The sequence below is a fragment of the Pelophylax lessonae genome (genome assembly GCF_965119305.1).
Source record: "Pelophylax lessonae genome assembly, chromosome: 4".
NCBI classification, from domain to species: Eukaryota; Metazoa; Chordata; class Amphibia; order Anura; family Ranidae; genus Pelophylax; species Pelophylax lessonae.
Genome location: NC_138771.1, coordinates 397990940 through 398017381, shown reverse-complemented (window position 1 = coordinate 398017381; position 26442 = coordinate 397990940).

The following is a 26442-nucleotide window of genomic DNA, read 5'->3' as shown; positions in this document are numbered from 1 at the left end:
CGACCCGTGTAGAAGATCCGGCACATACAGGTGTGGAGGATGCAACCTGCGCCGATAAATGAACACCAATAATTTTACCCTGCCCAATGGGAAACCATACAAGCCCAATCATTTTGCAAACTGTAGGACATTGGGGTGGTCTGTCTCCTCCTCTGCTCCTGTGGGTGCTTCTATGTTAGGAATACCATACAAGACCTTGGTGCTGGGAAGCCGTGCGGGACGCCGGTGACGGTCTTGTATGGTATTCCACCTGCACTGTACCACCAACGCTGTACTATTTTTTAAGCACTTTTTGAACTTTTATGGAATTTTTATAAAAATAAAAGCAACAAATTTTAAATACTACACCATGAGGAGTGCGATTCTTTCCTAACCATCAACAGAATCCAGGACCACCCGAGCACGGACGGCTGGGACCCCGCTGGATACTCACCACAAAGCATTTTTGACCCACCTGCCGTACGGTATCGAGGGTCAACAACATCTGGTGAGTTTGAATTGCCTACCTCATACACAGGAGCACAGCGGGTATCATCACTTATGCACTTTTGGCTTTGAAATCCATATTTTATATTGAAGTTTGAAGTATTATTTGAACTAATCTTCTTGGAAATATATGGACATTTTTCTTGGCACTGAGCACTTTTTCCCACTTTCCTAACGTTTTTAGAAGATTTTTTATCTATTTATGAAATATATTGCCAACACCCATTCTCATGTATAGATCAGCTTTCAACATGCTTATGTGGTTTTAATGTATGCTAATTCCTTTATCATTCACCTATGAAATGTAAATAATTTAATTGTAAGCATTGTAACCAGCACAGTCTTCAGCACTTTAGACACACACGGTCTTTTATTGGGTGCACATTTCAATTATACAGCATATGTACATAATATAAGTGGTTTATATATAATAAACAGGCAGCATATAGGTGGTAAAAATCCCCTATATCACAGCACAGGCTGCGCACAAACATTCACCTCCCAGGGCTATTGGCAACAACAAACCCCTAAAAAGCGTCAACATCACAATATTCTTATAACCACGCACTACTTACTCCCACTCTCCCTACTAATAGGTATGCGCTGTTGATGTAATATTTCTATTACATACTATCCCCATATCTGTTACCTAAAAGGTTGTCACAGCAGCTACCCTTTTTTCTTCTCTTTTTTGAACACACATTGGCGCGAGTGGTTTTTCTATTCCCATGCCTATTAGTTTGTCCGCTAGTATCTGAGAATTCCTTATACCTAGTTGAGGATAAGCCATTCGTATTTTCTTTTCATTCTGATGACATTTTCCTTACACCGAAAATACAATAATCGAGACCATATGGGCTATAAGTATATACACCATGCAATTTCTCCAGTCTCATGTTTTCCATTCCATTTGAGGTATATTGGAGACAGCAGGCTGCCTCATTATTGTCCAATCATGGATCCTCATGTGCCCCCATGGACATCCATGGGTGGGGGCCCATGAGGTAGTGAGATTTGGGCTGACCTATAGAAACTTATATTAGTTTGATTGTTTTCTATTTTCCAGGTTGATGAGAACAGATCCACAGGCAGGGATGCTATTACTGCACTTGTTGGGCTCATAAACTTAGACCTGGGATTATATAGTTCTACATTGGATATAGAAACAATAGATATCTACACACATCCTCTTTGATTATGAATTGAATAATGGGATCCTTAAGATTATGCAATTGGTAAATGGGTGTACCTGTTTCTGATTTGTTATCCCATTTGTCTGCAAGCACTGTAGATTACCTGATCTGATGTTCCATATTTTCTCTCTAGCATAGGTATCTGTACTTTACATTAGGTTTCGTAATTTCACTTGTAAGTACTTCACTATTCTTAATTTGATTTGGTAACCATATTGGAATATTGCTATGTCTCTCCTGTGTTATTCCCCCCCCCCTTTTTTAAAATTATAGGAGATCACTGTAAGCATTGCATCTGTTCGTTGCATAACATACATTCTTCCACTGATGCCTTGCAGTCCTCTTTTTCCCCCTGGAGCACAAAGGGGACGGATTACCATCTCCCGCCCCCTTCCAGCCTATTGCTGCGTTCCCCGATTGGGTAGAGTGCACACATCGCTGGACTTTGTGCGCCGGCGTGCATGGAGCACACGACACAGTCCGCTATGCCTTGTGGGCGGGGCCGTGCGTTCCAGACACGGGGGACCCCATTGGCCATTGGCATCCTTATAACCGGCGACGGCGGTCTTTTGGTTTCTTGCCGAGCCGGGGGAAGCAGGTTCTCTACGCTATATAGCAGGTATACTTCTGGCATATATATCTATCTGTACTTTCATCTCCTCTATTTCCATGTCTGCTTTTACCTATGGTGCTTTATAAGGAATATTCGACACATTTCCTTGGGTCCCTATTATCACATTGTTGTCTTACACTTTTTCTTTGTTTCCTTCCTTTTTCGTTCTTTCAATTCCTCACCCCATCTGAAATACGCTCTAGGTGGTCACTTATGGTCACACACCTACAATATTATACTCTTTAGACAAACTTATCTACTCACTCCTTTTGAATTTTGTGATTCTCCTGTTTTCTTTCACTCTGTAACTACCCACTGCTCTATATTACACGGCACTAACACTCCCTATTTTATATGGCACGTTTTGGGATTGATAATGGAGTTTCCATTCTGGGATTCATAGCGCACCATTACTACAGTTTCCGGATGGTCCTTCACCTCCTCGATCCCCTTCTCCCTTCGAATTCGTTTTTGCTTGCACGGGAAATTATGCCTACTCTTCCTTATATTTTTTGAAGGAATTACTGAGATACATACTCTCTTACCCGTTACGGAGATACTCATCTTTAGAAATGGCCTTGTGGTTTGCCCGGCGGTCAGTTCGCGGCGAACTTTACTTGATCGCAGCCAGCTGATTTTGAAACATATGGCGTTGTTTGCGGTGGCCATATTAGTTTACATTGGGGAGAACTTTGACCCATGAAACAGCCATCAGGTGGAATGGGACAGCCAATTGAAACATTGCAGCACATGGACATACCCCCTACCTTATAAATAGACCTGACCTGGTGGCCATTTCACATTCTAATTTTTGTCAGTGTAGGGAGAGGTTGGCTGTGTGCAGAAGGGACAGACTGTCAGTGACACAGATCGCTCTGTTAAGGTCCACAAAAGTCCTTTTAAGGGCTGGTATTTGGTATAGGTGTACTGTCTCTTTTGTCAGTGTAGGGAGAGGTTTGCAGTGTGCACCAGGGACAGATCGTCAGGGACACAAATCGCTCTGTTAAGGTCCACAAAAGTCCTTTTAAGGACTGGTATTTGGTATAGGTGTACTATTCTTTGTTTTGCAGTGCACTAGATAGGGGTGTAATACACTTATAATATACTTTCTAATATAGAAAGCATATTATAGTGGATTTGTATTGTGCACTGTGCAGCATTGTGACTGGTGTGGTGAGCGTTTCTGCAGCAATACTACAAACAGTGACAAAAGCACTTTTTTTTTTTTTTTTGAAAATTTGTATTTATTGAAATTTTTGCACAAAATAACAGACAACACTATGCCACACAGGGCAACACTCACAAACAAGACAACAGGTCAAAAAAAAACCCCATACATCCCCCCACCCACCCTCCCTCCCCAGGCTCCACCCAGTATGTCCAGCACAGAAACAAAAGCCTCCAGCAGTAGTATAAATACCCCTCAATACCGTCCCAGCAAAAGAGAGCAAGGTCATAGAACATAGAGACTAGTCCAGCACAGAAACAGTAATCAACAACCCCAGTCCTTATTCAAAAATCAGAGAAGCATCTAAGCATTCAGCTAGCACACAATGAGCATGAGAATAGCATCAACGGTCGTGACCACCCCCCCCCCAGGTAACCCTGAACAGCACCACAACAAAATTCTAAGGCTGCTCAACGGTGGTCGAGCCCGGGAGTCTATCCATGTTTTCCACACTTTATCAAATTTGTGAGGACATCCCCTACTGAGATACGTAGCCTTGTAGAGCGGAGTCACTTTATTGACCAGACCCTTCCAAAAGAGGATCGTGGGGGCTAAGGGGCTCTTCCAGTGTAAAAGAAGGGCCTTGCGAGCATAGAAAAGAAGCAGACTGACCAGAGTACGAACGGCCCTCGCGGGGGCTAAGCCATCCACCAACCCCAAGAGACAGACCTCCACAGAATTGGGGACCGGAATCTTAACCACCTCCACGATGCAAGCTAACACAGATGCTCAATAGTCCTTGACCACCGGGCACCTCCAGAAGACATGGCTGAAGTCCGCCGGAGAATGCGAGCAACGACAGCACTCCGCCAAAGCTGTCTGATAAATGCGTGCCAGCCTCGCCGGCGTGTAATAGATCCGATGTAAAAATTTAAAGTGAATCAGACGGTCCCTCGCAGAGACCAGGTAGGCGAAGGGGGAACTCCACATATCATCCCAGTCATCACCATCTAGGTCAGGCACCTCCTCCACCCAGCGTTCCCTACACCTACGTACAGCTAGCGGAGTGGTAGCAAACAATTCCTTATACAACTCCGAGAGGGGCTTCCGCATATTCGCCGCCTGTATCGCCGTTTCAAGAGTCGAGGCTTTAATCACCACTCGGGGGGAACCGAACTGCGCCACAAATGCGTGGCGGAGTTAAAGATATCGAAAAAAATACTGATTCGGTAGATCATAGCGCGCCTTCAGGGCATCAAAGGTGCACAGCTCCCTACCGGAGACAATGTCCCCCAGCAACTTCACCCCTTTAACAGCCCAGATGGCAGGGTCAGGGATCGAGGCAAAATGAAGAAACCTGGGGTTCCACCACAGTGGGGAGGCTGGGGACACACCAGTTGCTCCCGGCTCCACCAGCACCCGCATATGGTCCCAGGCTTTGATGGTGGAACGCATCGTACCTGTCAGCTGAAATTGAGCCTTGGACCCCCGATGTAGCAGAAGACGAAGACTCTCGTAGGAGCCCAAAACAGCCACCTCCAGCACCATGGCAGAATCCCCATCGTCCCCCGTAAGCCAGCGACGTGCCACCACTCCCTGCCCTGCCAGGAAATATTTATAAAGATCGGGTAAAGCCAGTCCCCCCTGACCCCAGGGCTCCTGTAACACCTGCATACCAATCCTAGGAGGGGAGTTACCCCAAATAAAGGAACCTATCAGGCCATGAACGCGGCGGAAGAACGAACGAGGGACCCACACCGGAGAATTTCTAAGGAAATACAGAAAGACAGGGAGAAGTTTCATCTTCACCAAATTAATGCGCCCCAGAACCGACAAAGGTAAGTCGCGCCACACCTCCGCCCTGCGTTTAAAGACATCCAGCAATGGGTGAAGATTTAGAGTGAGGTAATCCGCCACCCTCGCCGACACCCTGACTCCCAGGTAGGTGAACTCAGTCACCCATTTCAATGGCAACGCCCCATCAGCTGCAGCAATAGCACCGGGATCAATAGGGAGCATGGTGGATTTATCCCAATTAACCCTTAGGCCGGAGAATTTTGCAAAAGTACCTAGGATATTGAAGACCGCCCGCAGGGAAGCATTGGGATCCTTCAAGAATAAAAGCATATCATCTGCATAAAGCGCCAGACACTATTTAATGGAGCCCACTTCCAGCGCACCCACCTCTGGAGACGCACGCAGGGCAATAGCCAAGGGTTCTATCATCAGAGAGAACAGAAAGGGCGAAAGAGGGCAGCCCTGCCTAGTCCCCCTACCCATCGCAAAAAAGGGGGACAGGGATGATCCAATCTTCAATGCCATACGCGGGGAAGAATACAAGAGGGAAATCCTTTTGCAAAATTTAGGACCAAACCCCATGCGCCTCAGCACCACCCCCATGTACACCCAATCCACCGTGTCGAAGGCCTTGGCAATGTCCAGGGACACCACCACTCTAGTGCCAACAGAGGCATGGGACACCTGCAAATGTGTAAACAAGTGTCGAAGGTTGGTGTCCGTGGACTTGCCCGGCATGAATTCGGTCTGATCAATGTCTACCAGGGAAGGCAAGACCAACACCAGTCTAGTAGCCAAGACCTTTGTGAGTATCTTGAGATCGACATTGAGCAAGGCAATGGGGCAGTAGGAGGAACACAGGGTGTTACCCGGCTTGGGCAGGAGAACAACATATGCCTCGAGCATGGATCCCGGCAGGGCCCCCTGATCGAAACACGCAGCATACAAAGCCTGGAGCCTGGGAGCCAAGGAGTCCGCATATTGCCGATACCATTTCACCGGGAACCCATCAGGGCCCGGGGATTTATTGGGGGGGAAGGACGAGATGGCTTTCTCAATTTCCTTCAACGTGATGTCATTGTCCAACCAAGCACTGTCCTCACCCTCCAAGACCAGAACCGGCAACCCAGACAAAAGGCGCTCCAACTCCTCCAGGTCATATGCAGGCAGGGGCGAATAGGTGTCAGAATAGTACTCCATAAAGACCCGGGAGATCTCCCCCGGATCTCTAACCAGTTCCCCTGAACTAGACGTAATACATGGAACACTTACCGAAGTCCTCTGATCCGCCACCAAAAAAGCCAATAGCTTACCATTTTTGTCCCCCTTTTCAAAAAGTGACTCCGCTCTATGTTTAAGGTTGGCATGCGCAAAATCAGTATCCAACAAAGCCAGACGCCTCCTGGCCTCCTCCAGGGCCGCATAGGTCGCCGGTCCCGGAGTAGCCGAGTATTCCTCCTCCAGCCTTCGGACCTCCAGCAGAACAGCCTCTCTAGCAGCATTAGCCTCCCTACGGGACGCCTTAATCGCAGAGATGTAATGACCCCGCATGACCGCTTTAAAAGCATCCCACAGGGCCACCCCAGCCGTGGATGAGGCATTATTTTCCCAATATGCGGGCATATGGGGCTCCACCTGTTGCATCACCTTTTAGGTCTGTAGCCAACCCGGCGAGAGGCGCCATGCACCCCTAGTCCCACCAGCCCCCACCCGCAGTGTCAGCATCAGTGGGTTATGATCGGAGAGACCACCCGCCAAATAAGTGGCATCCTGCACCAATGGAAGACAAGACTCATTAGCAAAAGCCAAATCTATCCTGGACGCCGTTCTGTGCACCCCAGACCAGCAGGAGTAGCCTCGCACCCCAGGGTTTTTCCAGCGCCACAACTCCGTAAGCTGAGTCGTGGAAGACCAGGACACAAGTTCAGGGGACGACAGTCTACCCGGGTTAGAGGAGTCCAGTCCGCCGTCCAGAATAGCATTAAAATCCCCCGCCAATATAAGGGGAAGGTACATATAAGGGGCCAAGGTCACCAGGAGATCCACCAGAATCTGGGAGTGGAACGGGGGAGGTAAGTAAACACTCACCAGTACCACCTGCCGGTGAAATACCTCCAGGAGAACAATAACATATCGTCCGCCAGGATCCGCAATTACCTTTTGAATCGAGCAGGGTGCATTCCTACCAAGCAATATAGACACCCCACGGGCATACGTGGAGTACGTGGCGTTGAAGATCCTCTGAATCCAAGGTCTCTTCAAGGCAAGCACTCTGCCCCCAAACAAATGCGTCTCCTGGAGGAGGATAACATGAGGTTGAACAGTTTTAATATAGCGAAATACAGCTGTGCGTTTCACCTTGTCATTGAGACCTCGCACATTCCAGGACATAATTTTAAATAACTCAGCCATAGAACAGCAGAGGGGCACACATCAGGAGGGAGCCGGAAGACCAAGCACAGCCCGAGGGCCAACCTGATCCCCCGACTCCATCCATACATCTAGCAATACACATGCATAAGTAAAGTAAATATTGACCACCAGATGGAGCCTGGAGTCAAGAACAAAAACTTCCCTGCTGTGATACCCAAAACTGAAAAAAGAAAAAACACAACAGGGTATCCAGCCTTATCCCAAAACCAAGCAAAAAATTCAAAGGCATGGCTGCAACATATAACTGCAGCCGGCGTTACTCGCGTCCACCAAAGGCAGCCCTAAAAAAAAAAAAAAGGCCGTCTGATCGTCAGTCCCAAAAAAAGGGAAAGGAGAAAAAGAAAAACTAGAATCAAAAAAACCCTCCAAAACAAAAAGAAAAAATTCTTGGTTGAAGAAAAGGCAAAAAAAGAAGTGTCAAACTTAAAAAAAAGTCAAGTTCAACGACGTGTATGATACAGAGCTCCGATGAACTGTAGGCCACTCCACAGCCCCAGGGACAGAAGCAGAGGATCCAACCCAGGGCAATCCAGGGAACTTCAGGGCAGGATCAGCAATGTAGGAACTGTAAAGGCCCCCCCAGCAGCAATTGAAGAGCCAAACAATTAGTAGACAGTAGCTCCAAGTAGGGGGCACAGCGGATCAGAACACCAAGAGCCCCAGAGAATCCTGGAGAGCAGGGTCACGGGAGGAGATTAAATGGATTCCAACCAGTCCGCAGCCTCCCCAGCCGAGTTGAAGAAAAGGACGGACCCCTTATAATCCACACGCAGGCGGCTCGGGTACATCATGCCATATTTCAAGCCCTTGGTTCTCAGGAGTTTGCGCACTTCATTAAAAGGACCTGCGTTTTTTATGCGTTTCCACAGAGAAATCAGGAAACAACATTATCTTGCTGTTTTCAAACTGCAGCTCCTCCTGTTTCCTGGCTTCAGAGAGAATGCGGTCCCTGTCACGGAAGTTCAAAAAGCGGACCAGAAAAAGGCGCGGTGGAGCCCCGGGAGGGCGAGGCCCAGTGGGAACCCTATGGGCCCTCACCACCACATATGTCGGGGGAGGGGGAGGCAGCTTGAGCAGATCACAAAAGAACTTTTCAGCAAACAGTGTAGAATTTGATCCCTCAGCCTTCTCCGGCAATCCGACCACCCTGATGTTGTTGCGACGCTGCCGATTCTCAGCATCCTCCATTTTGTCTGCCATAGCATTCACCTGGGCCTGCATAGCAATGAGTTGCGCTGAATGGGATGCAGTGACATCCTCCACCTCAGAAATGCGGCTTTCAGTTTCAGTCAGGCGCCCCCTTATCTTATCCAAATCATGTCGGATCAGGGTACATTCAGAGGCCAGGTTGTCAATTCGGAGCATCAAGGCAGTTTTAGAGGCATCTATAGCAGCCAGGATGGGAGCAGTGATATCCCCCCCTCCAGATGACCCCCCAGTCCATCCAGCGGCCCCCAGTAATGACCCCTCGGTACCTGAGTCCATAGGCTGTTCCAGAGGAGGGTTCCCAGCCCCCGCAGACATCTTCCCCGACTTTGAGGAGGCTCGGGCGCCTGTGGCAGCTGATGGAGAGGAGGAGGCCTGCACTTGCAAGATGGTGGTGGCCGCTCTCGCGCCTCGTGGTGGGACCGATCGTTGAGGCCGCGGGGTTGGTATCGAAACCCCGGATTTTCTCCCCGGCATTCGTGCCCCACCTGTGCCCGATGCGGATGAGGGCAAAACCGCCGTGATCCGAGGCACAGGGGCCGCGGATGGAGCCGGATAATATCAGGATGGAGAGGAGCTCTGAAAGAACACGTCCGGCGCCTTCTACATCCCGGCCACGCCCCCCGACAAAAGCACTTTTAAAAAAGTATAACTGGTGTGATAGACCAGTGGCCCCCCAATACCACATATTAAAGTGGGGTGTTATCTGAGTATACTTTTATAAGTGTATTTGTGTCCTGCAACAATATTGCCTCTTTTGCTGCGTTAACTCTGCTACACATAGTGACAACAGTTACTGGCAAATTTTTTGTAAAACTAGTGTGATAAAACAGTGGCCCCCCAATACCACAGAATGAAGTGGGTTGTTATATACCTTGTTCCACATATACTGTGCTTCTCTAGAGACTTTTGTCACAGGGTAATTTAAAAAATGACAGGCAGAGGAAGAGGCAGGCTCTTACGCAGTAGTGTTAGGGGTAGGGCAGGAGCAGTAGGCCAGAGCCAAAATGTGAAGTTTCAGAAGGTGCGTTCGATTACGTCAAAGGACGCACCAGACTTGGTTGAGTGGCTCACTCAGCCTTCCTCTTCTGCATCCTCCTCATCCTCACTATCTTCACCCTCTTCACTCTCTGCTGTGTGCACCCCCAAAGACACAACCACCAACACCCCCACCACCACCATATACCCTCCGCTTGAGTCACTGGAATTATTTTCCGATCCATCACAAGACATTTGCGATGCCCAGCCATTGTTGGCATCTGATCAGGAAGAGGAGGTAGCAACAGCCACCACTCAGCAGTCTGAGGACAGTACCCAGATCAGCCCAATGAGGTTGGTCCCCGCTGTTGCTGCCTACTCCGAGATCTCGAATGTTAGTGGTGGGGAAGGTGACGTGGATGATGACGTGTCTATGGACATCACATGGGTGGCCACAAGAGAGGAAGAGGACGGGAGTTCAGAGGGAGAGACGGACCAGCAGATAGGGAGGAGAAGCAGGCGGAACTTGCATTGCACAGGAGGGACAAAGCAGACTGCAAATATATCAGGAGCGAGCCATCAACCATGTACAGTCACATCTGGCGCTGCCAGGACGCCGGCACATGGCTCCGCAGTGTGGGATTTTTTTAATGTGTCCGCTGCTGACAACAGTGTTGCCATCTGCAGCCTTTGCAGTCAACGCATAAGACGCAGTAAGCCCAACACTCACCTAGGGACGACCGCCTTAAGAAGACACCTGAACTCCCATCACCGAGCTAAGTGGGTGCAACGCCATCAGAACCCACAAAGCCACACTCCAGGCTCTCACCGTTCATCCTCTTCTCCTTCTCCTCTCTCCTCACAATTGTCCTCCACTCCAACTTCCATCATGCCATCCTCACGTTGTTTTGGAAAAAGGCAGGCTTCCGTGGCCCAAATGTTGGAGCATAAAAAAATGATGATGCCGGATAATCCTCTTGCCCAACGTTTGACTGCAGGCTTGTCAGAACTGATAGCCCGCCAACTACTGCCATATCAACTGGTGGACTCGGAGGCCTTTCGGAAATTTGTGGCCATTGGAACACCACAATGGAAGGTCCCAGGCAGGAAATATTTCTCACATAAGGGCATTTAAGAGCTGTATGGCCATATTCAGCGGTGCCAAGATACATCTGACCATGGACACATGGTCTAGCAAACATGGACAGGGAAGGTATAGAACTTTTACTGCCCAGGGGGTGAACCTTCTGACGGCTGTCAAGCAAGTAAACTGTGGCACCCGTGTACATTTGGTTTTACCGCCACAGATTGCATGCAGGCCTGCCTTTTCTTCTCTTCCTCCTACTCCATCCTCCCTCTCCTCCTAAGCTGACTCCTCCTTTTCCGCTGCTACTGTCTCTTCCGCTGCACCACCCAAGATCCCCAGAACCTATTCCACATGCCAGGAGAGACATTGCCATGCTGTTCTGCGTCTGCTGTGCCTGGAAGCCAAGAGCCACACTGGTCCTGCACTCCTTTCAGCTTTGCGTTCACAGGCAGATCAGTGACTGACACTGCACTATTTGACAGTTGGTAAAGTGGTGTGCGACAACGGTGCCAATCTGCTGAGCGCGCTGAAACAGGGCAAAATTACACACGTGCCATGCATGGCACACATCCTGAACTTGGTCGTGCAGCAATTTGTTGCCAAATACTGTGGGGTCCAGGATGTCTTTCAGCAGGCCAGGAAAAGCTCGGACTATTTCAGAAGATCTTGCTGACATTCAGCGGTGACACAACCTGCCCGTCAGGCGTCTTATTAGTGACTGCCCAACGAGATGCAACTCAACGTTGCATATGCTTGATAGGCTCCTCCAGCAGAAACGTTCAGTTAACGACTACCTGTACGAACTCTGCGGCAGGACAGGTTCTGGGGAGCTTGGGTTTTTTCACCTCGTCAGTGGCTGCTCATGCGCGACGCATGCAGACTTCTGCGCCCATTTGATGAGATCACCAAACTGGTCAGTCACGGCCAGGGCGCCATCAAGGACATCGTACCTTACGCCTTCTTTCTGGAGCGTGCATTGCGTCGTGTCATTGATCAAGCCATCGAGGAGCAGAAGCAGGAAGATGAGGAAGTCGCAATGTTGGATGAATTCCCAGGGGGTGCTACTCCATCTGAGACAAGTCAACAGCAGGAGTCTGAAGAGGAGTCAGAGGAGGATGGTGCCGAGGCGGATGAGGAGGAGCAAGAAGAGCATGCTTTAAACCTGTCTGGGATCCCTGGTGTTGTCCGTGGATAGGGGGAGGAGAATGAGAACGAGATTATCCTGGATGATGAGCTGGAGCCAGGCCACTACACCGCGTCCAGTTTAGTGTGAATGGGGGCGTTCATGCTCCAGTGTTTTAAGAGGGACCACCCGTATAAAAAGCATAAAGGGCAAGGACCAGTACTGGGTGGCAATGTACTTAGACCCCCGGTACAAACAAAAAATGGCGGAAATGTTACCATCATCACAGAGGACGTCAAGAAGAAGGAAAATGATTTTGGGCGTATAGCGGGACTTTTGATATAGGGTGCTTAGTATGTGTGTGGTACAAGAGAAAAAAAGAAATATATGTGAAAAAAAGTCAAAAGTTTATTAGGCGAAATGAAGGGAGTTCATAAAATTGTATGCTGTAACAACAGGATACAAAAGACAATATATACAATATTGCAATTAAAAACATTTACAGTAAACAGACATGTTTGCATATGTATCAAATTACAAGTGAATTACAGCTCCTACATTGGGATAGATGATAGATATCATATACCCTAGACTCATCCAGAAGGAGGTGTCTATGCAGGATAGCGATGAGACCCACAATATCAACCCGACATGTTTCACGGCCTTATAGCCGCTTCCTCAGGGGTATTTTTCTATCGGGTATCACTTTATAAATGATTCAATTCACAACACTAAAGTAGGGAAAAAACAGATAATGAATATGTTTATAGAAAAACATCATATATAACACACCATACAAAGTTATACACAAATCTATATATATTTTGTGCTTATTATTGGTATATCAAACTTGTCACAATAGCAGATATATTAGAACATCTATAGTCTCGCACCTGTCTGGTAAACCATCGAGCCCACAATGATAGAGGTCCTGGACCACAAGGTAGGGGGAAGACCCCCCCGGGGCGAACACGGGAGCTCAAACCAAAGAATCAAAGATAGCACTGCAATTAATGGATGTCACTGTCTGAAAATTAAGAGAAAATAAACCATACATAAGTGTATATCCGGGTATAGTGCATGTAGGGTGTCTCCACCCTCTAGTGATGGATCACCCATAATGCAACCAAAACCCATATTTAAGCTTTGCAGAGTTAAAGGAAGTCTTAGATGTATAGCCTTTGATATAAGTAGGGTAACGAGATATAATCTTACCCGAGTGACTCCGGATAAGAAGTATGGACAGGGAACGGGTGTGATAAATAAAATGAACCTAGGACCGTGTAGCTTCAAATATCCACAGCGAGATCCTTTACATGCAACCTATGGGGTATAAGTAACATATTGGAGAAGACAGATTCCAAAATGTAGCTCACAAATGCTATCCTCGTTCAATACCAACTCATTTAATCTTAAATTTACCTACAATTTCCACCCTGAACACATAGTGTTCTTGGATGTCGAAATTAGAAAGGACACCAATGGTTACATTACCACCTGCCTCTACCGAAAACCGACCGCCGGCAACATGCTGTTGCATGCATCGAGCGCTCATCCTGTGCCCTTAAAGAACAGCATTCCGTATGCGCAATATCTGCGCATACGCAGAAACTGTTCGTCGGACACAGACTTTTTTCGGGAGGCTAAGCAATTACAAACCAGACTACTTGCACGAGGCTATTCTCGGACGATTCTGAGAAAGGCCTTTAATAAGGCCAAAGGACTGGACAGAGGTGACATTTTGCAAAAGAAAAATAAGACTAACGCTAATCAAACTGTAAAACTAATTACTCAATACTCAGATAACCATCAACAATTGAGAGCCCTTATCCAGAGACATTGGCATCTCCTCAGCGAGGAAGCCACACTGTCTAAATATGTCAAGGAATTTCCAGAAGTGGTATTTAGAAGAGCAACCTCGATTCGGGACTTGCTTACTAAGAGCCACTATACTCTCAACCCCCCTCAACCCGGGGCAAGATTTGGGACATACCAATGTGGGAATTGTGCCCGCTGTCCTTGGATTGAGGAGGGTTCCATTACATACCTGCCAAATGGAAACAACCACAGACTCTCTGGCTATGCGGATTGTTCCACGCGTGGAGTGATCTACCTGATGCAATGCCAGTGTTCAGCGTTCTACGTTGGCAAAACTTTTAGACAGCTTGGACAAAGAGTAGGTGACCATGTGTATTATTCCGGTGGTGACAAAATCCTCACCCCGGTGACTCGACATATCGGGTTAGATCACAGATTTGATAGCTCATGTGTCTCCTTTAGGGTTTTGGTGATTATACCCCCAGACCCTAGAGGTGGCAACTGGGACCAACGTATTTTACAAAGGGAGGCTTTGTGGATAGAAAGGCTTAATGCCACAATTCCTCCTGGACTGAATGAAGCCCATTCATATAAATCTTTTTTGTGATATAACGCTGTCAGCTGGACTATTCTTTTTCTTTCTCTCTTGTCCCTCATTTTTCCTGTCTTACTTGTCGTTTGTTTCCTTCTCCCAACAACATTCCCCCCGTTCCTTTTCCCTTTCTTCCGTTTACCCCCCCCTTTTCCCTCCCCTTTCCTTTTTCCCTCCCCTTTCCTTTTTCCCTCCCCTTCCTTCCCCTTTTCACTCATTTTTTCTTTCCCCTTTCCCCCCCCCCTTTTTCCCATTTTTATTTTCCCCCCTCCCCAGTTTCTCTTGTTCTTTCATGATTCCCATTTTTTCTTATTCTGCCCTCCACCATAGACCCATGCCCACAACATGCCAATACTGATTTACACCCTGGGAGTTGGATTCCTTAGATATAATCACTATGGCAACACCCAGGTTTTTTCATAAGATTAATTCCCATGTTTGAACAAAATGTCTACATATATTTTTTTGCATATGCTGTCTATTTTCTATATATGTTCTTGCATGTAAATTACTGCTATACTTTCCAGATTCATATGTATATGAAATGATATATATATATGTCCATTGATTTATATCTATTTTTGTTTATTTTTTCGTTTAGGTCTATGTCTCGCACTGTTCTGGTCTCAGCCTCCCTTGTGCACCAATGAATGGACCCATTTCCTCTTTCGGGAGGGACCACTTCGGGTGCCTCCCCCTATGGCGGACACGTGACGTTGGGTACGCCCCTCACTCCCCCTTGGGAATTGGGGCGATACGCCGGACCAACACCGTCACTTCCGGCCTAGCTCCGTGACGAGGCTCCCCTGCGACGCACGTTGCGGCCGTAGGCTTGACGGGTGGACGCCCGGCGGGTGCGCCTGCGCAGTTAGCGGTGCACATCCCCCTTCTTGTTTGCTCTATATGGCCACTCTTGCACTAAGATGATACTGTATTTTCTCACTAAGTGAGCTACATTTTGGAATCTGTCTTCTCCAATATGTTACTTATACCCCATAGGTTACATGTAAAGGATCTCGCTGTGGATATTTGATGCTACACGGTCCTAGGTTCATTTTATTTATCACACCCGTTCCCTGTCCATACTTCTTATCCGGAGTCACTCGGGTAAGATTATATCTCCTTACTCTACTTATATCAAAGGCTATACATCTAAGACTTCCTTTAACTCTGCGAAGCTTAAATATGGGTTTTGGTTGCATTATGGGTAATCCACCACTAGAGGGTGGAGACACCCTACATGCACTATACCCGGATATACACTTATGTATGGTTTATTTTCTCTTAATTTTCAGACAGTGACATCCATTAATTGCAGTGCTATCTTTGATTCTTTGGTTTGAGCTCCCGTGTTCGCCCCGGGGGGGTCTTCCCCCTACCTTGTGGTCCAGGACCTCTATCATTGTGGGCTCGATGGTTTACCAGACAGGTGCGAGACTATAGATGTTCTAATATATCTGCTATTGTGACAAGTTTGATATACCAATAATAAGCACAAAATATATATAGATTTGTGTATAACTTTGTATGGTGTGTTATATATGATGTTTTTCTATATACATATTCATTATCTGTTTTTTCCCTACTTTAGTGTTGTGAATTGAATCATTTATAAAGTGATACCCCATAGAAAAATACCCCTGAGGAAGTGGCTATAAGGCCGTGAAACATGTCGGGTTGATATTGTGGGTCTCATCGCTATCCTGCATAGACACCTCCTTCTGGATGAGTCTAGGGTATATGATATCTATCATCTATCCCAATGTAGGAGCTGTAATTCACTTGTAATTTGATACATATGCAAACATGTCTGTTTACTGCAAATGTTTTTAATTGCAATATTGTATATATTGTCTTTTGTATCCTGTTGTTACAGCATACAATTTTATGAACTCCCTTCATTTCGCCTAATAAACTTTTGACTTTTTTTCATATATATTTCTTTTTTTCCTCTTGTACCACACACATACTAAGCACCCTATAGCAAAAGTCCCGCTATACGCCCAAAATCATTTTCCTTCTTCTTGACATTCAGATAGGGATGTGGTGCTCCTCAATTTTTAAACAATTTCTGTGAGCTTGTCTACCCTTTTGGTTCCATCACAGAGGGCGGTCAGAATGCAGCACTTCCAGGCTTGTTGCGAGAAATGCTGCATTCTGCATTTCCACTCACAGAGAAACAGTTGTGGGTAGCAATCCAACAGCGGCTGCAAGAAGAGGGCAGTTTGAAGATGTGTTGGCCACTTCAAATATGAGATCCTTCTTTCAGCCGACCCATCGACAGCTGTACTCCGGATCCAGCATCAGGGAACGCCTAGACCAACAGGTGTCCGACTACATCGGGTTAACGGCCGATGTGGATGCTCTGAGGAGTAATGAACCCCTGGACTACTGGGTGGGCAGGCTTGACCTCTGGCCAGAACTTGCACAATTTGCAATGGAACTGTTGGCTTGCCCCCCGTCCAGTGTCCTGTCCGAAAGAGGACGTTCAGCGCAGCAGGGGGGATCGTGACCGATAAGCGCACTTGCCTAGCTCATGACAGTGTTGACTACCTCACATTTATAAAAATGAATGAGGCATGGATCTCTGAGGAATTCAACACATGTGACCAGTAGACCATGTTTGATTACAATTCCTCATGACAGGCCACAAATATCCGCCAGACCGGCATCCACCCACAACAATTCATGGTCCTTGTCTTCGGTAAATACAGCGGCAAAAAATGCGTTTCATGTCCATTGGGTCTTTTATGGCCGACACTTACTTCTGTATACTGTGAATGCCTAATGTACCTCCAGCCACAGACTACAACTTTCTTAGCTGTCAGGTAAACCCATGTGGGCTAATTTTTGGGGCCTTTTTTGGCCGACACTTCTGTATCCTGTGAATGCCTAATGTACCTTCAACCACAGAATACATAGTTCTTAGCTGTCAGGTAAACCCATGTGGGCTAATTTTTGGGGCCTGGAATGGCCGACACTTATTTATCCTGTGAATGCCTAATGTACCTTCAGCCACAGAATACAACGTTCTTAGCTGTTAGGTAAACCCATGTGGGCTAATTTTTGGGGCCTGGAATGGCCGACACTTATTTATCCTGTGAATGCCTAATGTACCTTCAGCCACAGAATACAACGTTCTTAGCTGTTAGGTAAACCCATGTGGGCTAATTTTTGGGGCCTGGAATGGCCGACACTTATTTATCCTGTGAATGCCTAATGTACCTTCAGCCACAGAATACAACGTTCTTAGCTGTTAGGTAAACCCATGTGGGCTAATTTTTGGGGCCTATGCTGGCCGACACTTACTCCTTTATCCAGTGAATGCCTAATTTTCCAGACTGGAATTGAAAATCAATGGGTCTGTAAACGTTCCGCCAAATTGTGGAATGTATTTGACATGTATTTACCGGCTGCTGTCAGTTCTGGCTGATTTAGGAGAAAAAAAAACATTTTTTTGCTGTAAAAAAAAAAATATATATATATATATATTTTTAGGGCAACTTTTCCAATTGCAATACTTCTGTTATGACATTGTCCATGTGGTGGGACTATTTGTGCACAGCTAGTAAGTCTTTTGTGGCTGCAAATATGAACTAAAGGTTTTTAAAGTTCGCCTCTTATTAAAGTCAATGGGGCCCGCCGCAAACTTGCAGTTCGTGGACATTTGAGAAAGTTTGCGGCTAATGTTCGCGAACTGCCCCGGCCGATGTTCGTCCATCACTACTCCTCTTCATCTAGAGCACTAATTAACTACCCTGGAAAATAAACTATACGTATACTACAGGTACAGACATATGGACTCACTTCACATATGAGTCCATATCTTATTTGATTTTTATATGTCAAAAATTCTTATTTTACTCCTCATTTTTCCTAGACACATGTTTGGGCTACTCGGGATCCTTGCGGGAATAACTGTGAGAAATCAGTGACCTCTATCTTGAGATACCATATGTATCAATGCGATTTGCTGTGATCACATTACTACATCTTGAAGACCTTGCCACCCCCCCCCTGGCTTCAGCGCTCTTTTTTTCTTGCTGCTACACCTTTTCTAAGTGTAGCAATGTTTTATTTGCGGCTGTTTATATTCTTTGAATAACATGAACGATGTGTATTATCCACTTTATATACAATTTGCACTACAGACTGTTTTATTATTATATTTTTTTGCACATAACAGATGCAATGTATGTTGATGTACTGTGATGATGTATATATATATATATATATATATTTGATACTTATGGATATATATTTTTCTCACCTACATCTAGAGATGAATTCCAATTGACCTTTGAGAAAGGCCACGCCCGAAACGCGTCATGTTTTCATTTGGGATTTTTGCGCTCCCACTCTGTTTCTTCTTTAGTGATGTATTTTGATAGCCGCATCCACATGGTTGATATATGTTTTTTTTATTAATGTCCTTTGATGTATTGTTGTTATGTGATTTTTTACATGTTTAAATAAATTCTAATAATTTAAATACTCTTGAGCACACTTATTGATGGGTAGTTGCCTATAAAGTCCCGCTTCTAGGGGAACTTCTTTCTTTCTATTGACACTATATTAGGGATGTTGGCAACACCCATCCAGACTCTAATATCCGAACAAATACAATAAATGCCTGAAAGAGAGCTTTCTTTTAATTTTTAATATTTTTATTGAGTTTTCTTGAAAAGAATAAAAGTCATAACAGTGCAAAATGTGCCAACAAGGCTCAGCCATACAAGTAAGAAGTGGTACAGCATTTTCAGAACATGAAATATAAAAATTATATATATATATATATATATATATATATATATATATATATATATATATATATATATATATATATATATATATATATATATATATATATATATATAAACAGTAAGATATTGACTAAAATCGAGGTATAAATAGAGCCCCCAATCCTCCCGACTAAAGGTTGGTTGGTCCGGGCTCCGCCCCCCCCGGCGCCCCTAAGGGAACTGCCAGCCTGACTGGGACCATGTACCAGCGTAGAAACACCTTGTAGTTTGCCTCGATTAAGGAAGTATTGAGTATGGATTTAGAGTTAAACTGTGCTAAAGAGTTCCAATCAGTGCGGTCTAATTTCTCATTGAGATCCTCCTCCCAGCGTAGCATATACGGACGTTTAGTGTCATTGTCGTGCAATATGTTATAGATCATGGATATATAGCTTTTTTGCTTATCCAACGTACGGCATAGGTACTCCATTGGTGTGGAGGTAGTGATGTCACTCTTGCGCTTAAGGGAGGTTACAAAATGAGAAATTTGAGCATATCGATAGTATTCCCTATCAGGGAGGGAATATTTCTCCCGCAGCTGGGCTCTAGTAAGCAATCCCCGGTGATCGCACAAATCAGCCAACCTGAGATATCCCTTGTTCGTCCACCACTCAAATACCGAGGGACAAAGGCCCGGAGGGAACAAGGGGTTGCCCATTAGGGGTGCTAACGATGCATGGGGGGACTTAAAAGTATGTCTTCTTGACTAGGGATGATCGAACGGTTCGGGCCGACCGTCGGTTCGACCCGAACATTGGCTGTTCGAGGTTCGGCCGAATTCCAAACTTTTTTGCTGAAAAAGTTTGGAATTCGGGAACCAAAACTGACCAAAATGCAATGGTTCAGGAAATTGGCTTTAAAAGCCCGTGATTGGACCAGAACCATCAGTAAAAGCCAATTGAGGGGGCAGGAGAATGCTAGGAATGTGATTGGAGTGACTAGGGGGTCCATAGGCCAATCATTAGTGAATACGCCCCCCAGTATATAAGATAGCCCCCGCCAAATTCCTAGCATTGTTATACAGGGACATGGAAGAGAGTGGAAGCAGTTCTGTTATTTCGGCTACAAAGTGTCATTTAGCAATTTTTAGTGTGAGGAAAGGGATATCTAGTGTAGTTAGGGTGCTATTTTCCACTATAGTTAGCTTTAATAATTTAGTTTCTGTAGGGAAAGTGTTAAGTGTAAGGGGACTGTAGTGTAGTGTAGGGTTAACTGACTCTGACTGCTATGGCAGGGTGACAAAACCCTTCCATATTAGGGTGACCGCTATAGAGAAAAGATCGTTTCTCTTAGGTCACTTTCAGTGCACTGATATGGCTTCTCGCCTGTGAGCATGCTTTTTGCTGCAGGCGTTTATTGGGCTTTCTTGAGGAGATATTTGGAGTCAGGCATGACATCTGAACATCTGTGTATATATACATACACCCATGTCTGTATATATACACATACAGATATATAAGTGTGAAAGTAGCAGAAACATATGCTTGCGCTAATTAAATAGTTAACAGGCATATGTCTCCGCTCCTATAACACCTATATATGTGTATAAATACATACAAGTGTGTGTATATATACCCCTATACAGAAGTTCAGATGTTTTGCCTGCCTCCAAAGCCTCCAAAAAAATGCCCAATAAAAACGCCAGCTGCAAAAACACACCTGGGCGTTTTTGTAGCTGGCATTTTTTTGGGCATTTTTTGGGCGTCTTTGGAGGCAGGCAAAACATCTGAACTTCTGTGTAGGGGTATATATACAGACACCCATGTCTGTATATATACACATATATAGGTGTGAAAATAGCAGAAATCTATGCTTGCGCTTATTAACACCAATATAGCTTCTCTCCTATAACACCTATATATGTGTATGTGTATAAATACATATAAGTGTGTGTGTGTATATATATAACCCTATACAGAAGTTCAGATGTTTTGCCAGGCTCCAAAGACCCCAAAAAAATGCCCAAAAAAAAACGCCTGCAAGAACACACCTGGGCATTTTTTTTTTTGGGCATTTTTTTGGGGTCTTTGGAGGCAGGCAAAACATCTGAACTTCTGTATAGGGTTATATATACACACACACTTATATGTATTTATACCTCATACACACATATAGGTGTTATGGGAGAGAAGCTATGTTAATGTTAATCAGCGCAAGCATAGATTTCTGCTATTTTCACACCTATATATGTGTATGTGTATATATACAGACATGGGTGTATGTATATATACCCCTACACAGAAGTTCAGATGTTTTGCCTGCCTCCAAAGTCCCCCAAAAAATGCCCAAAAAAACGCTTGCTACTAAACCGGCAAGGTGTGAAAATAGCGGAGCCATATCCCTGTTCTATAAGTGACCTAATAAAAACATTTTTTTTATGGTTCTGGACATGCTACAGAGCTGAAACTTCACAGGTACACTTTTTAGACCGCCCAGACACTAAATCCAAAGAGATTTTTTTTTTTTTATTTATTTATTTATTTATTTTTTTTCAATAATTGGCTCTCTATCAAAAATGACAGTTTTTAAGAACTTTTTTTTGTGTGATTAATAGTCCCTGTGGCATGACCCAGAACCCTAGGAACTTTTTAGGGGCATTTATTGGGTTTTAGGTCTTCAAAATGGTGTTTTTTGATTACCGAAGTTCGGGTCCCATTGATTTCAATGGGGTTCTAAAATCCGGGCCGAACTTTCGGGAAGTTCGGATGTTCTGGCCAAACCGAACTTTTGAAAAGTTCGATCATCCCTATTCTTGACAGCCTTTCCCATATTCCCAAAGAAAGGGACAGGGTAGGGCAAAGTACTCCCGGTCTGTCCCTGGCCCGTAACCACATCACATGGTGGATTGGGACCTGTAGATGGGCCGATTCCAATTGCATCCAAATGGGGTGAGGATCTCGGGAGTGAAAGCGGATTAAGTGGGCGAGTTGAGCCGCATAATAGTATTTGCCCAGATCCGGGACCCCCAGTCCCCCTCTTAGCTGCGGGGTAAAAAGAGTACGTCTGTTCACCCTGTGCCTCTTGTTTCCCCATATGAATCGGATAACTGTCCCTTGAAAATCTCTAAGATCAGACATTTTAAGCATTACAGGTAAAGTGCGAAATAAATATAACAGTCTAGGTAGTACATTAATTTTTACCGAATTCAACCTACCGAGCCACGACGGTGTCCATTGAGCATCCACAAAGCTGTCCATTGAGCAAGGTCCTCCCGCAACTTTTTATACAGAGGTGGGTAATTGCATGTGTAAAGAGTAGCGATGGAAGTCGTGAGGTGTATCCCAAGATACGGTAGCGACCGCTCCTGCCAGGTGAACGCAAAATTGTCTCAGAGCAGACAGTGTGTCCTCATCTTGTGTTAAATTTAGAGCTTGGGATTTGGAGGGGTTAACTCTAAGACCAGAGATGGATGTGAACGCCTCCAAATCCCTGAGTAGATTAGGGATAGAGATCAATGGGGTCGAAATGTACATCAAGATATTGTCCGCAAAGAGGGCACACTTATGTTCCATACCCACACACTATATGCCCCGGATGCTCAGGTTAAGGCGTATCTTGATGGCCAGTGGCTCCAAGGCTAAGATAAATAGGAGTGGGGACAAGGGACATCCCTGACGAGTGCCCCTACGAATGTTCAGGAAATCAGACCCGTAACCCTTTATAGACAGTCTCGTAATAGGGTCGTCGTATAATGTGTGAATGAGGGTGAGAAAATTGCGTCCGAAGCCGAAGCGCTCCAAAGTCTGCAGGAGATACTCCCAAGTGTAACGCTCCTGCGTTTTACGTATGATGTGGATTTTCAGCTGCAGAAATATTCCACTTCAGTAGTCATGTAGAGAAACGCTGAGACACCATTCCCAACTCTCTGTAATGTTCCGGTACCTTTGGTACCCTAAATTACACTTTCCAAAAGTGTATGCGCCCCACCATTTACTTTTGGAAAGGTGCGCATACACCTTTAAGACTGGAGCTGTCATCACCCAGCGCCGGACTAGATGGCTATTTAAAGCGCCGGTTCTCACTCACATGTGTTCGTTCAAACACCCTTACCTGGATGCTAACCTTGCTTGAAGCTTCCATGCTTGCAAGCTTACTTCGCTGACGGAACCTCGCTGCGCTGATCCCTGTATCCCGCTACTGGATCATCCGCCTCTCCTGAACCACCCTTCGGCTGTATCGCTAATAGTGCTAAGTACCCCGCAGGGGAATTCTCTATAAACTTATACTAAGCTTACACTATCTAGCTCTGCATAGTAAAGACTGTTTATCACATCTGCATAACTAGATTGCTAGCTCTTGAGACTACTGCTACTTTTCTGCACTGGGTTGATCTCTTTTGTATGTCCACCTGCTATTCTATCATCTGCTATCATACAACATTGATAAACCTTCCTGCATCCATCTGCTACTGTCTCACCTTCAAGTGTCTATCACCTACCACCTCCACTCAACCTATCCCTCAACCTTCATCATTGTGTTACCACATACATAAAGTCACTCTAGGAACCAGCTTGCTAATTGTGTGTATTTACTGGCTGAAATAAGACCTTCCACACATGATGAGTCATTGAGGTTGGGAATGGTATCTCAGCATATCTCTTACATGACTACTGACGTGGAACTATTTCTGCAGCTGAAAATCCACACCATATAAAAAACGCAGAAGCGTTACAGATTGAACGAACCTAAAAATGGATTCAGCAGAAATAACCACTCAGGTGACACAATTAAAACAGCAAGTATCTGCGTTAATACACGCACTTGCTGAATTAAAAGAAGACAATCAGGCTCTGTCGCAGCAGGTAATTAGACTGACACAACTTACCTCTGCTCAGTCCCCTGAACCCAAGATAAATCCCCCTTTGGTATTTAGAGGCGATCGCAAAAAAATTTGCGAATTTAAAAACGCATGTGAGTTACTTTTTTTTGCTAAAACCTCGTACCTACCTTACTGATCACATTAAGGTTTGTACTATTATTTCTTACCTATCAAACGATCCTCGAGCCTGGGCAGATTCTCTTTTTGAGAAAAACGACCAGCTTCTCAACTCCTATGCCTTGTTCCTGGCAGAGCTCACTAGCCTATATGATGACCCCAATAGGCAGAGTACTGCTGATCTTCAGTTAAGATCCTTGAAACAAGGAAGGGGGCCTGTAGAAGACTTTGTCGCAGAGTTCAAGAGATGGACCCTTGATTCAGAATGGAATGATGCATCTCTGAAAACCCAATTTAGGCTTGGCCTATCAGAAGCAGTTAAGGACGAGCTCGCCCGAGCGGATCTGCCAAAAACCCTGGATGCACTAATACAACTCTGTATTACCATAGATAGAAGACTACGAGAAAGAAAGGCTGAAAAGATGGGAATGCCATTATCCGTTTCCTCTCGGAGTCTGGCCGTTGACCCCGTTCCTATGGAGATAGGAACCATACGCCCACCGCTATCAACTATGGAAAAAGCCAAAAGACGAAATGAAAATCTCTGCTTGTGCTGTGCATCCCCGGATCACAAGATAAACGTCTGTCCCCTAGTCAACAAAAAGAAGGGTGAGTGTTCACATGTCTCCCTAGGAGGATTGACAACTTCATTCACTAACCCCTACATTTCTGTTTTTTTTACATTACAGTGGGACCAGAACAGGATTACTACAAGGCCATGATTGACACAGGATCTTGTGGAAATTATATGGATATATGTTTTGTTGCTTTAAATAAAATTCCTATTATTTCTAAACTCAAACCTGTCTCAGTAAGTCTTATTACCGGTGTTCCGTTATCCTCTGGTCCGATCACCGATCAGACACAAGCACTTCTAGTCACTATTAACGAGTCTCATAGGGAGACTTCTACCTTCGATTTAATACCATCACCCCACTTTCCCATTGTGTTGGGACTTCCCTGGTTGCACACACACCAACCAACCATGGATTGGAAGAAACGGTCCTTGACCTTCCCTTCTTGTTATTGCGAGGAAACGTGTAACCTCCCGTTTTCCGGGAAGATTCTGTCTGTGGTGACAGATGAGATTGCACCACTATGTTATCAGGATCTTTCTGAGGTTTTTCTTGAGAAAAATGCTCAAGCATTACCTCCTCATCGAGACTATGATTGTAGCATTGATCTACTCCCAAATAGCAAATTGCCGTTCGGTCATGTTTATCCTCTTTCACAGGATGAACTTGCCCATCTCAAAACCTATTTGGATGAGAACTTGGAAAAAGGTTTTATTAGACCTTCCACTTCTTCCACAGCAGCAGGACTCTTTTTTGTTCGCAATAAAGATTCAAGTCTCAGACCTATCATCGACTACAGGAAATTGAATGCTATCACAATAAAAGATCGCTATCCTCTACCGCTTATCCCTGAGCTCATTGAGCAGGTGCGTGGAGCTACCTATTTTTCAAAATTAGACCTGAAAGGAGCATACAATCTCATTCGAATCCGTGATGGACACGAGTGGAAGACTGCATTCAGAACTAGATACGGATTGTTCGAATATCTTGTGATGCCATTCGGCCTATGCAATGCCCCTGCAGTTTTCCAACAATTTATAAACTATATTTTTAAAGACTTACTAGATGTCTGTGTTGTGGTATATCTGGACGATATACTTATATATTCACGGACCCTGTCTGAACACATAAGACATGTAAGACTTGTATTATCGAGATTGCTTGCACATAATCTTTATGTGAAGCTGAAGAAATGCTTGTTCCATAAAGATGAGGTACTCTTTCTAGGCTACATCATATCCAAAACAGGAATCGAGATGGACATGAATAAAATATCCTGCATTCAGGATTGGCCTACACCAACTACACGCAAGGCGCTACAGCGATTCCTGGGATTTGCAAATTTCTACAGGAAGTTCATAAAAAACTTTTCTGCTATTGTGAGACCCCTCACACAGCTCACTAGCATAAAAATACAATTTAAATGGTCAGAAGAAGCAAATAAGGCTTTCCACTTGTTAAAGACAAGGTTTACTTCCGCTCCCATATTACGCCATCTAGACCCATCCCTCCAATACATTCTGGAGGTAGATGCGTCAAACATGGCAGTAGGAGCAATACTCTCCCAACGACCTACCCACACTTCACCACTTCATCCAGTCGCTTTTTTTTCTAAATCCCTGAGCAGTCCCGAGA